At 43.9% G+C, this 17,387-nt stretch overlaps 1 protein-coding gene across 2 annotated transcripts in view; it reads right to left on the bottom strand.

Moving 5' to 3' along the window:
* The window catches only part of LOC132208052 (uncharacterized), a 93,875-nt gene that overhangs the window by 44,877 nt on the left and 31,611 nt on the right, over positions 1–17,387 (bottom strand). Inside the window, exons 4-6 of one of the 2 annotated variants that reach the window (XR_009444165.1) lie at positions 16,989–17,074; positions 12,170–12,336; positions 10,897–11,008 (exon numbers count right to left, since the gene is read on the bottom strand). The gene's annotated coding sequence lies outside the window, so the exon portion shown is untranslated. Of the gene's footprint in view, positions 1–10,896; positions 11,009–12,169; positions 12,337–16,898; positions 17,075–17,387 lie in introns of those variants that run through there. The other variant, XM_059643795.1, reaches the window with a different exon arrangement.

Genomic DNA, 17,387 nt, shown 5'->3' with positions numbered 1-17,387 from the left:
ATAGACACAACAAAGTGTGCAGCTGGATGAACACAGCAGGCCAAGCAGCATCTTAGGTGCACAAAGGCTGACATGTTGGACCGAGACCTTTCATCAGAAAAGGGGGAGGGGAGAGGGTTCTGAAATAAATAGGGAGAGGAGGGAGGTGGATCGAAGATAGATAGAGGAGAAGATAGGTGGAGAGGAGACAGACAAGTTAAAGAGGTGGGGATGGAGCCAGCAGAGGTGAGTGTAGGTGGGGAGGTAGGGAGGGGAGAGGTCAGTCCGGGGAGGACGAACAGGTCTCCGGGGCGGGAAGAGGTTAGGAAGTAGGAGATGGGGGTGGGGCTTGAGGTGGCAGGGTGGGCTGGTTTTGGGATGCGGGAGGGGGAGGGGAGATTTCAAAGCTTGTGAAGTCGACATTGATTCCACGGAGACGCAGGGTTCCCAAGCGCAATACGAGGTGCTGCTCCTGCAACCTTCAGGTGGCATCGTTGTGGCACTGCAGGAGGCCCAGGATGGACATCCTATCTGAGGATTGGGAGAGTCAAAACAGTTCACGACTGGGAGGTGCAGTTCTTTAGTGCATTGAGCATAGGTGATTTGCAAAGCAGTCCCCAAACCTCCATTTGGTTTTCCCGATGTAGAGGGGGCCACAAAGGGATCAGCGGATACAGTATACCACATTAGCAGATGTGCAGGTAAACATCTGTTTGATGTGGAAATTCTTCCTGGGGTCTGGGATGGGGGTGAGGGGGGAGGTATTGGGACAAGTGAATTTTAAACATTATGATGACAATATTTGTGGATATATAGGGAAAAGTGCTGGGTGTAGGGGGTGCTGGAGGCGAGTGTGGAGCGGATAAGGGAGTCACCTAAGTGTGGAGGGAAAAATGTCTTTGGTGTGGGGTCGGATTGCAGATGGCAGAAGTGTGAGCGGACGATGCATGGAATCCGGAGGTTGGTGTGGTGGTAGGTGAGGGTGAGGAGGACACTGTTTTGGTAGTTATTATGGGGAGCGGGTATGAGGGATGAGTTGTGGGAAATGCGGGTGACACGGTTGAGGGCGTTTTTGACTATTGAGGAGGGGGATGTTGTGGTTCTTGAACAACCCTCAACAATTTCTCTTTCAATTCCTCCCACTTCCTACAGACAAAGCGGGTGGCCAGTGTACCCACCTGGGCCCAAGCTATGCCTGCCGCTTTGTAGGTTACATGGAACGCTCCCTCTTCCGTACCTACACTGGCCCTCAACCCCACGTCTTCCTCCGTTACATTGATGACTGTATCGGCACTGCCTCGTGCTCCCACAAGGGGCTCTAACATCCACTTCAGCAACACCTTCCTCCCGAACTTTAAGTTCACCTGGACAATCTCTGATACCTCTCTCTCCTTCCTGGACCTCTCTATTTCCAACCACCAAGAAACAAATATCCATTTCAAGTCCACCAACTCCCACCAAATTCCCGCAACAATTCATCCACTTTCCCCATTCCTTTGACTCTGCATCCGCTCCCAGGATGAGGTATTCTACTCTCGTATATCTCAGATGTCCTCATTTTTCAAGGACCACAACTTCCCCCGCTCAGTGGTTGATAACGCCCTCGACCGTGTCTCCAGCATTTCCTGCAACAAATCCGTCTCACCCCACCCCACAACAACAACCAAAACAAAGTCTTCCTCGTCCTCACGTACCACCCCACCAACCTCCGGATCCAACGCATCAGTTCCTTCGAAACTTTGATATTCTCTGGGAGGCTACGGAGGAGGTGGTGGAGCCTTTGGCCTTCATCTTTGAGTCCTCATTGTCTACAGGTTTAGTACCAGAGGAATGGAAGGTTGCAAATGTTGTGCCTTTGTTCAAGAAGGGCAGTAGAGATGACCCAGGTAATTATAAACCATTGAGCATTACATCTGTTGTCGGAAATGTTTTGGAAAGGGTTATAAGAGATAGGTATTATAATCATCGAGCAAGCACCAATTTGATTGGAGATAGTCAACATGGATTTGTCAAGGGCAAGTCATGTCTCACAAACCTCACTGAGTCATTTTAGAAGCTGACGAAGCATGTGGATGAGGGTCGGGCAGTTGACGTGGTGGACATGGACTTCAGTAAAGCCTTTGATAAGGTTCTACATGGTAGGCTACTGGAGAAAACATGGAGACATGGGATTGAGGGAGATTTAGCAGGTTGGATTAGAAACTGGCTTTCAGTAAGAAGGCAACCAGTCGTGGTTGATGGAAAATATTCAGCCTGGAGTCTGATTACTAGTGGTGTGTCTCAAGGATCTGTTTTGGGACCACTGCTGTTTGTCATTTTCACAAATGACTTGGACGGAGGCATTGGTAGATGGGTTACTAAGTTTGCAGATGACACTAAAGTCGGTGGAGTGGTGGACAATGTGGAAGAATGTTGCAGGTTGCATGGAAACTTGGATGAACTGCAGAATTGGGCTGAAAGGTGGCAAATGGAGTACAATGTGGATAAATGTGAGGTGATTCACTTTGGGAGGAATAATAGGAAGGCAGAATATTGGGTCAATGGAAAGATTCTTGGTAGTGTTGCTGTGCAGAGGGATCTTGGTGTTCATGTACGTAGATCCCTGAAAATTGCCACCCAGTTTGATCGTGCTGTTAAGGCGGCTTACGATGTATTAGGTTTTATTGGTCGAGGGATTGAGTTCCAGAGCCGTGATGTCATGCTGCATCTGTCCAAAAAGCTAGTGCGGTCTCACTTGGAATACTGTGTACAGTTCTGGTCACCCCATTCCAGGAAGGATGTGGAAACATTGGAAAGGTGCAGAGGAGATTTACCAGGATGTTGCCTGGTCTGGAGTGAAGGACTTCTGAAGAAAGGCTGAGGGACTTGGGTCTGTTCTCGTTGGAGAGAAGATGGTTCAGAGGGGATTGAATAGAGACATACAAGATGATCAGTGGATTAGATAGGGTGGACAGTGAGGGTCTTTATCCGAGGATGATGATGTCAGCTTGTATGAGGGGGCACAGCTAAACATTGAGGGGTGATAGATTTGAGATAGATGTCAGAGGCAGGTTCTTTACTCAGAGTGGTAAGGACGTGGAACCCCCTGCCTGCCAATGTAGTTAGCTCAGCCACATTAGGGGCATTTAAACAGTCCTTGGATATGGATGATAATGGGATCATGTAGGGGGATGGGCTTAGATTTGTTCACCGGTCCGCCCAGATTGTTGCAATGGGCAAAAAAGCACACCATTGTCTCTACTTCCCAGGAGGCTAAGGTAATTCTGTGCGTCCACAAGGACAACTTTCACTGATGTACCACAGAAAGCATCCTATCTGGATGCATATCACAGCACGGTTCCTTCAGCTAAACAATCACAAGTTATTATGGCTCCTGCCTTTCTTCTTCAAGGCAGAATTGGTTCTGCTTTGTCATAACTATATTGGGAGAAAATCCATGCTCAGTGCAAGTTAATTCTTCCAACAATTGAGATACCATGGAATACTGAGCAATGAGTTGGTGTGAGAGAGAGAGAGAGAGAGAGAGACAAAGACAGAGAGGTTGGTCGGGGGGGGGGGGGGGTGGAGGGAGACAGGGACAGAGAGAGAGATGGGCGATGAGGGAGAGAGAGAGACAGTCAGACAGACAGAATGGGCGACAGAATGTGAGCGTGTGAGTGCCTGCATCAGACAGTGTGAGAGATGTTGCTGAGGTGGAGATAGTTGAGAGTGACGATCACCAACGATCTCTCCTGGTCCACCCAGATCGTTGCAATGAGTGAAAACAGCACACCAATGCCTCTATTTCCCCAACAGCAGCTTCTTCACCGCTGCTATTGGACATCTGACAAAGGAAGTCAGGAAACATATCAAAGAAAAAGAGACAGCCTATAAAATGGCCAAGAGCACTGGGAAATCAGAAGATTGGGAAGGCCACAAAAACAGACAGAGGATCACAAAGAGAGCAATCAGGAAGCAGAAGATCATATATGAAGGTAGGCAAGCTAGTAATATTAGAAATGACAGTCAAAGCTTTTTTCAATACGTAAGAAGCAAACGAGAGGCAAAAGATGATATTGGGCTGCTCCAGATTGATTCTGGAAGGCTATTGATGGGAGAAAAGGAAATAGCTGAAGACCTTAATAAGTACTTTGCGTCAGTCTTCACAATGGAAGACATGAGTAGTATGCCAACAATTAGGGAGAGCCGGGGGCAGAGTTGAGTACAGTAGGCATTACAAAAGAGCAAGTGCTAGAAGAGCTCAAGGGTCTAAAAACTGATAAATCTCCTGGCCCCGATGGGCTACATCCTAGAGTTCGGTGGGAGGTGGCTGAGGAAATCGCAGAGGCTTTGGTCGTGATCTTTCAAAAGTCACTGGAGTCAGGGAAAGTCCCAGATGATTGGAAAATTTCTGTTGTAACTCCCTTGTTTAAGAAAGGATCAAGGCAAAAGATGGAAAATTACAGGCCGATTAGCCTAATCTCGGTTGTTGGTAAAATTCTAGAATCCATTGTCAAGGATGAGATTTCTAAATTCCTGGAAGTGCAGGGTCAGATTAAAACAAGTCAGCATGGATTTAGTCAGGGGAGGTCATGCCTATTCGAATTCTTTGAAGAGGTGACAAGTATGTTAGACCAGGGAAACTCAGTAAATGTTGTCCATCTAGACTTCCAAAAGGCCTTTGATACAGTGCCTCACGGGAGGCTGCTGAGCAAGGTGAGGGCCCATGGTGTTCGAGGTGAGGTACTGGGTTGGATTGAGGATTGGCTGTCTGACAAAAGGCAGAGAGTTGGGATAAAAGGCTCTTTTTCGGAATGGCAACCGGTGACGAGTGCTATCCCGCAGGGTTCAGTTTTGGGGCCACAGCTGTTCGCCTTATATGTTACTGATCTGGATGAAGGGACTGGGGGCATTCTGGCGAAGTTTGCCGAAGATACGAAGATAGGTGGACAGACAGGTCCTACCGAGGAGGTGGGGAAGCTGCAGAAAGATGTAGACAGTTTAGGAGAGTGGTCCACGAAATGGCTGATGAAATTCAATGTGAGTAAATGTGAGGTTTTGCACTTTGGTAAAAAGAATACAGGCATGGACTATTTTCTAAATGGTGAGAAAATTTGCAAATCAGAAGTGCAAAGGGATCTGGGAGTGTTGGTCCAGGATTCTCTACAAGTTAACTTGAAGGTCGAGTCCGTAATTAAGAAAGCGAATGTAATGTTGGCGTTTATCTCAAGAGAGTTGGAATATAAAAGCAGCCATGTGCTTCTGAGGCTTTATAAGGCTCTAGTTAGGCCCCATTTAGAAAACTGTGTCCAATTTTGAGCACAACACCTCAGGAAGGACATACTAGCCCTGGAGCGTGTCCAGCGGAGGTTCACACGGATGATCCCTGGAATGCTAGGTTTAATGTATGATGAACGGCTAAGGATCCTGGGATTGTCCTCATTAGAGTTCAGAAGGTTGAGGGGCGATCTAATAGAAACTTACAAGATAATGTATGGTTTAGAAGGGGTGGACGCTCGGAAGTTGTTTCCGTTAGGCGGGGAGACTAGGACACGTGGGCACAGCCTTAAAATTAGAGGGGGTAAATTTAAAACTGAAATGAGACGACATTTCTTCAGCCAGAGAGTGGTGGGCTTGTGGAATTCATTGCCGCAGAGTGCAGTGGAGGCCGGGACGTGAGATGCCTTCAAGGCAGAGATCAACAAATTCTTGATCTCAAAAGGAATCAAGGGCTATAGGGAGAGTGCAGCGAAGTGGTGTTGAAATGCCCATCAGGCATGATTTAAATGGTGGAGTGGACCGGATGGGCCGAATGGCCTTACTTCCACTCCTCTGTCTTAAGGTCTTATGGACAGGTACATGGATGGGCAGGGAGCAAATGGACACAGACCCTTAGAAAATAGGTGACAGGTTAGACAGAGGATCTCGATCGGCGCAGGCTTGGAGGGCCGAAGGGCCTGTTCCTGTGCTGTAATTTTCTTTCTTCTCTTTATTTGTACTCTTGCCTCTCTCTTACCTTTATAGCTGAAAAAAAACTCCTGCAATTTTTTTTTAATATTACCCTCATTAATATTGCCCTCATATTTCATCATCTTCCCCCTTATTGCCTTTTTAGTTGTCCTCTGCTAGTTTTCGAAAGGCTTCCCAATCCTCTGGCTTCCCACTCACCTACACCACATTTTATCCTTTTTCTTTTGCTTTCATCCTGTCCCTGACTTATCTTGTTAGTCGTGGTTGCTGATCTTTTCCTGATCTCAACTCCACTCTCCTGCCAGCTCCCCATGGCCCTTGATCCCTATTTTTCATCAGAAACATATTTATTTCTTTCCTGGATCGGTCGATTGGTGCTGCCTCCATTGCATTCAGAGGCAATGAATTCCACAGATTCACAACCCTCTCCTCATCTCCATTTTGAACATTCCATCTCTCACTCAACAGCCACAGCTTCTTGTTTGAGACTGTTCCACAATGCAGAACATGTGCTCAATGCCCATCTTTTCAATCCCCTTTACTATTTTATATACCTCAATCAGAACCACTCTTTCGAACGCCAGCAAGTACAAGCGCAAGCTACTCAGCCACTTCTCATATGACAGCCCTTTCATCCCTGGAATCAATCAGTTAAACCTCCTCCGAACTGCCTCCAGTACAAACGTATCCATCCTCAGTGAGGGGATCTAAACTGGACACAACACTCTGGTCTCACCAACACCCAATGTATGAGGAAAAACACTTTGTTACTTTAATGATCCAGTCCTTTTGTGACAAATGCCAGAGTTCCATCTGCCTTTCTTATGCTATGCTATACCTGCATACCCACTTTCGGCTATTCATGCACAAAGGCAGCCAGATAACAGACTTTGAATCTTCCTTCCATTTAAATAATAATTCGCCCTTTTTTCCCCTGGGCAAAACAGGCAAGCCTTGTGCTTATCCACATAAACCACCTGCCAGATTCTGGTCCATTCTCCTCGCCTGTCAATGTTCCGCTCTGTATGTTCTATTTCACATCACAGGCTGTTGTCCCACCTATTTCAGAATCATCCATGCATTCTGTTATGTTACATTTTGTCTCTGCTTACATATCATTTGTATAGGTTACAAATAGTTGAGGTCAGAGAACTGAACCCGCAGCACCCCACTAGTGACAATTCACCATCCAGGCAAAGACTCATTTATCCTGACACTCAGCTTTCTGTCAGTTAGCCAGGCCTTTATTCAAACCAATATTCTACCCTTCATCCCCTTGGATCTAACGTTCTGGTTCACATTTTTATGCAGCAACTGGTCAAATTCTTTCTGGAAATCTCAATATGCCACATCCCTCGGATCCCTGTACAAGATCCTCAATTCTGCCACCTCATCAGTTCCTGACTTCATTACAGCTTTTGTTCAAACATGGTCGAAAGAGTTGAATTCCGGAGGTGAGCTAAGGATGGCTACATTTGACCGAGTGTGGCATCAAGGAGCGCTACCAAAACTGGAGCTGATGGGAATCCAGCAGAAACTCACCACTGGTTCGAATAATATCTGCACAGAGGACGATATTTTTTCCATTCTTTCATGGGAAAGAGGGCATTGCGGGTTAGACCAGCTTTTATTGCCCATCTCAAATTGCATAACTGATATCTGGAGTTCCATGTAGGCCACACCAGGCGACGCAGTTTCCTTCCCTAAAGAACATCAGTGAATCAGATGGGTTTTTCCAACAATTGACAATGGATTTACGGTCATCATTAGACTCTTAATTCCAGATTTTCATTGAATTCAAATTCCATTATGTGCCATCGTGGAATTTGAACCAAGTCCTCAGCACATTACCTGAGTGTTTGGATTATTAGTCCAGTCATAATACCATTAGGTCATCGCCTCTCCTAAAGGGAGGCATTTTGGTTGTTGGAGGTCACCTGCAGGAGGTCCTGAGAGTACAGTCCTAAGCCTAACCATCTTCAGCTGCCTTATCAATGACCTTCTCTCCATCATAAGCTCAGAAGTGGGGATGTTCACCAGAGATAGCAGAATATTCAGCATTATTCACCACTCCTCAGATAGTGAACCTGTCCATGTCCAAATGCAACAAGGCCAGAACGATGTCTAGGCTTGGGCTGCTAAGTGGCAAGTCGCATTTATACTTTACAAATACTAGGTAATGACCATCTCCAGTAAGAGAAAATCCATAAATTGTCCCTCGACATTCAATGGTGTAACCATCACTGAATTGTCCGCTATCAAAATCCCAGGTTTTACCAGTGAACAGAAATTCAACTGGACTTCCTATTTAAATGCAGTGGCTACAAGAGCAGGCCCAAAGTTCGGATTACTGCATCAAGTAACTCACCTCCTGATTCCCCAGGCCTGTCTACCAGCTACAGGAACAAGTCAGAAGAATGGTGGAATACTCCCCACTTGCCTAGATGGGTGCAGATGCAAAAGCACTCAACAAGTTCAACACCATCCAGGAAAAAGCAACCTACTCCCTCCAGTGCTCAAAAGCAGCAGTGTGTACCATCTATGAGATGCACTGAGAAATCTGCAAAAGATCCTGAGATAGGACTTTCCAAACCTATGACAAATTTCAGCTACAAGGGCAAGGGTAACAGATATATGAGAACAGCACCACCTACAACACCCTGTCTAAGCCACTCACCATCTCAACTTGGAAATATATTGCTGTTCTTTCACTATCACTGGGTCAAAGTCCTGGAAATTCGCCCCTGACTGACTGAGTCTACCTACAGCACATGGACTACAATGATTCAACAATGACAAGGGTAACTAAGGATGGGAAGTAAATGCTGGCCCAGTTAGTGATGCCAGTGGCCCAGAAACAAATAACAATTAAGTATCACCTATCTCTTCTTAAGTCCAGTTTCTCATGTAGCACCATTCTGATTAATCTATAAAACCTGGTCTTTCTATAGCAATGCTCAAAGCTACACACAGTACTCAGTTGTGATCAAATCATAGTCTGCACAATATTAAGAACCATCACTGGCTGATAAGTATGATTGCCCAGCTAGGAAATTCCATATCACAGGTCCTGAGCTCTGTGCGGGTTGATTAGCCTGAACTGGAGCCACATATCTGACCACACGTTTAGGAGGTCTTTCGGAGTGGTGGAAGTGGTCTCGGCCTTGAGAACATTGGCATTCCTTTCTCCAGTTCCTTTCCCACACTTCAACTTCTTGTCTGGTGTTCATGAAGAATTATGTGCCTTCATACAGGAGATTCCCCCAAGTTGGTTTCTTCTGAATGGGGATATCCATACTTTGACCTCCAAGTACTACTTCTTGAAGGAACATTTCAAGGTCTTTTAAATGCTTCCTTTGACTTCTTCTTGTTCAGATGCCTTCCTTGAGTTGGCAAAAATTTACTTTGGTAGTCATAACTTAGGCATCCCAAGTACATGGCAATCCCAATGAGGTTTGTTTCAAATCATCATGGCGTCAATGCTGATGCTGGGAGGTTTTTCCTCCTCGCTGATGTGGAGAATCCATGATAAAACTGTGCTGAACGGGTCTTGAAGTGGCAGCTCTATGTTATCCAGGTTTCACAGTCATATAGAAGAGGCTGAACGATGCATGCCTTGAACTCAAGGATCTTGCGATCAGCACAGATGTCACAATTGAGCATTCTCATCCTTAGGAGTCCAAAGGTGCCACTCGCAGATTGGACGTAATGTTAGAATCTCTGTATCGATGTCAGCCTTAAAAGAGAGAGAGCGTCCCATCTAAGGGAAATGTTCTACATTTGGGAGGATTTCTCTATTAATTTTGATGAAAAGATGGATCACAACATGACAGATTGGTAAAGGATTTGAGTCATCTTGAGGTTCGAACACAGAACATAACAGCGCAGTACAGGCCCTTTCGGCCTTGATGTTGTGAAACCAACCTGAAGTCCAACAAACCTACACTATTCCATTATCATCAATATGTTTATCCAACAACCATTTAAATGCCCTAAAAGTTGGCAAGTCTACTACTGTTGCAGGCAGGGCATTCCACGCCCTTACTACTCTCTGAGTAAAGAACCTACCTCTGACCACTGTCCTATATCTATCACCCCTCAATTTGAAGCTATGTCCAGCCCGTGTCAAACATGGCCATCCGAGCCAAAAGATTCTCACTGTCCACCCTATCTAATGCTCTGATCATCTTGTACGGTTCCATTAAGTCGCCTCTTAATTTTCTTCTCTCTAACGAAAACAGCCTCAAGTCCCTCAGCCTTTCCTCAAAACGCCTTCCCTCCATACCAGGCAACATCATGATAAATCTCCTCTGCACCTTTTCCAATGCTTCCACATCCTTCCTGTGATGCGGTGACCAGAACTGTAGGTAATACTCCAAGTGCAGCTGCACCAGAGTTTTGTACAGCTGCAACATGCCCTCATGGCTCTGAAACTCAATCCCTCTACGAATAAAAGCTAACACACCGTATGCCTTCTTAACAACCCGATCAACCTGGGTGGCAAATTTAAGGTTGAGGCTAATTCTTCAGTATACTTCTGCAAAGGCCTTAAGGGAGATTTGAAGACTTCTGAGAGCGGAAATGACATTGTGAACCACATACTGAAGTTCCATATGCGAGGTCAGTGTCATTTTCTTCTTCGATTTCAACTGGTTGAGGTTAAAAGGTTTTCCATCAATCCTGTCCAGGCCACTGGGAAGCTTGTTCTTCACGAGATTAAGAATGGCGGTGACAAAGCTGGAGAAAAGGGTGGGCGTGATGACACATTCTTCCTTGAGCCTCAACTTGACCTCAAAGAGCTTCTGCACAATATTGCATTTCTGGTATTGAAGCCTGATTTAAGCTGTTGGCCTTTTATCATTTTAGCAAACTACTTCAACTTTGAGGGAAGATTGTATTTAAATGGTTAAATCCCTAAGTTTCCACTGATTGGAACAATTCTATCAAGTGGAATAATATATTACTCACCGGAGTGCAGTACTCCACCATGGGGCAATGTAACTTGTGTCCCTTTGATGTGCGCCCCGAAAAGAAACAGCTTTGGCAGATGTCAGAATTGAAGTGCTTGAGACTGCGGTACCTATAAAGAAAGAACAAGAAGTAAGAGAAATGTTCATTTTTGTTTAGATATTTTCAACCTTTGAAGGAATGCAAGTTAAGTAGTTAAATTACATATTTCTTTTTATTTTGAAGAAACGGTAAATTGTTTGGGGAGAAACAAATGCTAGGAAAGTCGGGGAAAACTGTCACAACTCCCCCAGTCAATTTTCATAATGAAATATCTCATCCCTGGAATCATTCCTGTAATTTGGTCCTGCTCTGTCTCCAACATTTTCACAAAGTTCCCTTCACATGGAAGGTTTTCATCTGCCATGGTGGCATAAACCTATTCAGAAGTAACCTTGCCAGAATCTTCCCAGCAATGGAAAGGCTGGTGATCCCATGGTTCTTTGAGCAATCTGACATTTCTCCTTCAGTTTTGTACAAGATATGGCATCTTAAAGATTCTGTGAAATCCTGCCCTGTTCCTCATAGTCCATGAAAAGCTAACAGATCTTGGCCTTCAGAGTTAGGCCACCATTCCTCAAGCTTCAGATGGAATTCAATTGACTCCGGGTCGCTGTTGCTCTTTACTTAGTTACGGCAGTCATAGTTTCATCCACAGTTGGGGTCTCACTTCTTAGACAGGGAGTTGTTTGGTCAGATCAATGGCAGTAACATGCACCTTTTCCAAGATGGTCAATCGTAGAAATGTAGGAGAATAGTTAACCAAAAAGGTTCAATTACCCCTTAGAAATCCTGTCCAAATATGCATTTTAATTTACTAATTATGGACAAGAAGTTTTATCGATCATTTAGCAACACCACAGCAATCACTTTCATAGGATGCACACACACTGATTACAGGACTAATAAAAAGGCCTTTCTGTAAATTCCCAATAATTGCAAATTACAGAAGCAACCGCAAGTCGAGTTACAATCCGTTCTGAGCCACAGTGTCTGTGATCAATGCAACTGTGAACAAAATACCATAAACATGCAGCATTCACCTCTCACAAAAATTAAGGTAAAGAAGTTGATACTTAATTTATCCTAATTACTTCTCTGGTCCATAAATTTGTTGGGATTTTTGACGATTTCAGTTATCATTTACTGACAGAGTTTCCAATAGAACATCTAAAGTTAAAGCTTTCTTTAAAAACTAATTCCCACTAACTTTCTGCTGGTTTGCACATCTCACCTGAAACCTACGATTGGGTACTCTTTGCAGATGTTACACTTAGCCTGATGTTTTGCAGTTTCAGCAGCTGCCACACGGTGTCGAACAGGCAGCCACACCATGGACTGAGGCTCCAATCTCATCCACTCGACAAAGCGTTCAACATCAATCTCTGGTTTGTTCTGGCCCTGGAGGGAAATAAAAGATCAGCTGCATGATTAATTATGTCAAGCTTACGTCCGCTATCCTCAGTGATATGGTATCTCATACACTATCACTGGGGTTTCTGACATTGTTTTTTGTCATTAATCTAATAAAAACATTGACTACTTATCAACATGATAGCCTTGGATTAGTGGTGGTACATGTTGGCCTCTGGAACCAATTCAAACCAAAAATGAGCACAAAAATCATACTGGCAAGTGGACCCGCTTGACCTTATGAATTGGTGCAGAGCACACTTACATGTTGGAAGCAACTGCGGATACTTGGTTCAATGTTGCAGCCTCCAAATGAAGCTACCTCACCCAGCTGCCAAGGGATCTGGACTGCATCGTAAAGCAAAAGACTCAGGCTTCGTTGGTCACATAAATCTGTGGGTTCAGCGACTTGTGTGAAGAGATCTGCCAAAGTTATCCAGAAGAAAAATATTGATATTCCTCAACTTAAGGGAGGTAGTTGAGAGTTCAATACATCCAATACATCTTCCTCAATTGCCTTGTTTTGTAAATTATGTTAAAAGATTATTTTATGATCTTGATTGGCTATTTGCAAACAACTGTGGAAACAAAAACTTCTGTTTGTTTACAACAATGGACAATGTATGTTGTATGATTCTCCAAGGAAGTCATTTTGTCAATTTCTTTCTTGATTGTAAATCTCAAAACTCTCTGATATCTCCTCATTCATTTCACAGAGGTAATCTTTGTGTGGACCTGGAAAACATGGGCACTGTCCTCAATGAATATTTTGCGTCAATCTTTACAACGGAGAAGGACACTGCAAGTATAGATATCAGGGCAGAGGACCTCGGAACATCAGAGGTTAAGACATAGGGAGATGCAGCTGGTTTAGCAACTTTAAAAGTGGATACATCTGCAGGCCGAACTGAAACGTATACCAGTTAGCGAGGGAAGTGAGGGAGGAGATATCTGGGCCCCTGGCAGCAATTTTCAAACCCTTGTCAATCACACGTGAAGTCATGAAGGACTATTAACATTGTCCCACTATTATCAAACGGACAAAGAAACAGACCAGGAAATTAAAGACCAGTCAGAATAATCTCAGCACTGGAGAAGCTACAAAGAGGCATTCTTAGGGGTAGAATGTACTTGCATGAATTAATCAGGGATAGTCAGTATGGATTTGTTAAGATGAGGTCACATTTCAGAAATTTGATCCAAATTTGAGGAGATGTTGGAAGATTGATGAACTTCTGCATTTGATGTTGACTTAGTAAAGTCCCCCTTGGCAGACTGATCAAGAAAGCAACAGTCAACGGGATCAAAGGCAAAGAGGCACACTGGAGCCAAAACTGGCTGAGGCAGAGAGCACAGGGTGATTGATGGTAGAGGGATGTCTATTTGACAGGATGTTTGCTTTCAGTGGGGTTGTGCAGGGCTTGCCACAAGGACCCTTGAAGTTTGTCATGTATATTCTTCATTTGGGCTTAAACACAATTTGTATGACCGTGTCACTAGCAAATCACTAATTCAGTGAGGAGGATATCGGTGGAATGGTCATGTAAATAACAGCCATGGAATCAAAGGCAAATTGGCAAATTGGCAAATTGGTTGACAGACAGGAAGAATAAACTTCAGGAGGAGATCAACAGACTGGTCAGCGGGACACAGCAATTGGAACTCAACCAGGAAAAGTGTGAGCTAACGAACTCGGGAGGGCTAACAAGGCAAGGGATCACACTATGAAGGGTGTGATCCTGGAGATTACTGAAAAAACCAAGATGCTGCCTGGGCTGGGGGTTCTCATGGAATCATAGAGTACAGAAGAGGTCCTACAGCCCACTAAGGCTGTACCTCTAAAAATACACTGCGACATTTTTACACACTAGACCATTCTCAAAAATATTATGACATTACAAGTGCTCATCCAAGTACTTTTCAAAGGTTGTACGGTTTCCTGTTTCAACTTCCCTCCCAGGCAATGCATTCCAGACCTTTACCACACTCTGGATGAAAATGATTTTCCGCAAAGCTCCTCTAAATTTCCCGTCTTTCTCTTTAAAATTGTGCCCTGTTGTTATTGATGCTTTAACTAAGGGGAACAATGCTTTCTACTCAACCTATCTATACCTCTCATAATCTTCTATGCCTCTATCAGGACCTCCACTCACCCCGCCAAACGTTCTCTGCTTCACAGAAAATAATCTGAATTTTTCCAGCCTTTCTTCACAGCTAAAATGCTCCAACACATGCAACATCCTTTTCATTCCCTCCAGTACAATCACATCCTTCCTAATGGGTGGTGACCAAAACTCCACACGTGACTCCAGCTGTGGCCTAACCAAACTTTTAAACAGCTCCAAAGTGACCTCCCCACTCTTACAATCTATGCCACGACTGATAAAGGGAGATGTCCTATATGTCTTTGTAACAACCCTTATTAGCCTGACCTGACTCCTTCAGGAATTTATGAACAAGTACCCCAGGATCCCTTTTCTCCTCTAAGCTTCCCAGTGTCCTGCTATGCATTAGATTTAGATTTAGGTTTTATTATCACATGTATTCAATACAGGGTACAAGAGTACAATGTCACCTCAGACGGTGCCATCTCAGGTACAAAGTACCTCGGTACGAAATTTTAGATGCAGATGTAGAAAATTTATCCATCCTTCTTTACTCAGAGTCGTAGGGGAGTGGAATGCAATGCTGGAGAGGGTAGTGGAGTCAGCCTCATTAGGGGCATTTAATCGGCTATTAGTCAAGCACATGAATGACAGTATAAGGTAGGAGTGGAGGTTAGATAGACCTTAGGATGACGGTAAAAGTTCGGTACAACATCGTGGGCCGAAGGGCCTGTACTGTGCTGTACCGTTCCATGTTCTATGTTAGAAAAATAAATGAATAAGTTAACAAGTTCAGCACGACAGTCTTCTTAATATAACAGTAGAAAAATAAAAACAAAAGTTTAAAAAGTCAAACATTACAGTCCTTTCTGAAGCCACGAGTTTGCAGACACACTGAACGAGGGCTCCACAGTGACGGCTCGTATTCCCCTGTGCTGGGCTCAGGCCCGCCCATCCTTGCCAGTGGACTTCACTGCTGACGGCCGTTGCTGTCCTCCATCGGGCATGACAGGCTTTGCCACATGAAGTACTCTCTTATCTTATTCCTTCTTCAGGCTATATCAATTTGCCACTGACCTGCCCAACTGACCGATGCCAAGAGTGGAGCAGACAAGGGGACCTGGTAAAGGTGTTTAAGATTTTGAAGGGCATAGAAAGGATAACTGGAAGTTGCTTTTTCCATTCGTAGACAGGGGAGGGGAGTTGAGGAGAACCTATTTACCCCAGTGTGGTGGGAGTCCTGAGTTCACTGACTGAAAGTGTGACTGATTCAGAAAGTGTCTGAATATTTAAGCAGTATTTAGATGTTCACTTGTGTTGCCGTAGGCTCCAGGGCTATGGGCCAAACAGTCAAAAAGGAAATCAATGCCATGTGAGTTCAATGTAGACAGATCTTTGTTGAGTAGTGCAGGAACTACAGACCACACGGCCTCCTCCTGTGCAACAAACATCCATGAGTCTATAATTACACAGCTTTTCTTGGAGGCATTTCTCCACTTGACTGATTCTTTGTAAAAGCAAGGCTAACAAAATAAATCCTTTTTATTAAAAGCTTCCATCTCACTGAGAAAGCTTCAGGCCAATTTGATAATCTGCTCTCAAAGATCTGCTCATATTTTGATAGTTGGGACAAATTCTACTGTCAGGGCTGACACAATCCACAACATTCTAAATCAATCAACAATATTCCAGAAAGATGATCATTTGCCTATCCGACCGATTTTAACTGATGCTTTAAAAAAATAGAGAAATAAATCTGGATCTGTCAAAAACTAATCAGTTCTTCCTTTGACCATACCCATACGTACCAGCTTTCAATGAAATATGCCCATTAGTTTGTGAGATACATTGTTGACAAACAGCACAACAAATGGGCAAAAACATAACCTCACACTAAGTGTTACCACTGCTGCAACTGAGCACTTGAGTCATACCACAGTTCTGAATATTTTTCCCAGTATTCTAATGATGAAAACATGATTGGGAACAAAAACAGCTGCTAAGGTTAGTGTCTTTGAGAAACAATAGCATCATACATATGTAGCGCATCATTTATCTTGCAGGAATGCACTGTGCAGATTCTGCACAGACCAAGTTATGACTTAACATTCATAGTGGTAATGACTAATTACAGAAATATACTAATACAGCAAACCTTTTGTTAAACAGCACCCGTGGTACCAGGAATGTGCTGAGTAATCAAAAATTCCAGTTGATCAATAGGTGCACACGCACAAAAAAACACACACTCAATAATCGGAACATAATGCACAGGATATATGCATCACTGTTCTCCTTCATTTACAGTATAAATACCTTCAGTAATGAAGCAACTTTGCCTTAACTAAAACTTACTGGCAGGGAGCCTTCTCACTTGCACCCTCACCAGACATCACAGAGATTATGAGAATACAGTAAACATCTGGTGTATAATTTTTGTCAGTTTATTGAGTGTGCTAGTTTGTTAAACAAAGTTTACATACAGTTAAATCTACAGTTTACATGTGTATCAGCAATGATAGATTTAGTACTGACACTTGTATTTTTCCTCTAGATGATCCTTGAAGAGTCACGTCAAGCCAATTTTCAAAGAAAGCACTCTGATTCTTCCACTCATACCCCTGGAAAAGGAAGTTGCAGAATGTCATGACTGACTTTACTTATTTGAATACAGCATAACATACATAGAACATCGAACAGTACAGGCCCTTCAGCCCACAATGTTCTGCCGAACTTTTACCCTAAACCTCAGGTCTATCTAACCTCCACCCCTATCTTAAACTACCATCCATATGCCTGTCTAATAGTCACTTAAATGCCCCGAATGAGGACGACTCCGCGACCCACTCGAGCTGAAACAAAGATCTCTTTGAATTGTCATTTGTCAGACATGTATTGAATCAAAAAACAAATTTCTCACTTCCATAGATTTCT

This window comes from Stegostoma tigrinum, unplaced genomic scaffold (genome assembly GCF_030684315.1).
Source record: "Stegostoma tigrinum isolate sSteTig4 unplaced genomic scaffold, sSteTig4.hap1 scaffold_273, whole genome shotgun sequence".
NCBI classification, from domain to species: Eukaryota; Metazoa; Chordata; class Chondrichthyes; order Orectolobiformes; family Stegostomatidae; genus Stegostoma; species Stegostoma tigrinum.
This window is presented reverse-complemented; position numbering and strand designations above follow the sequence as displayed.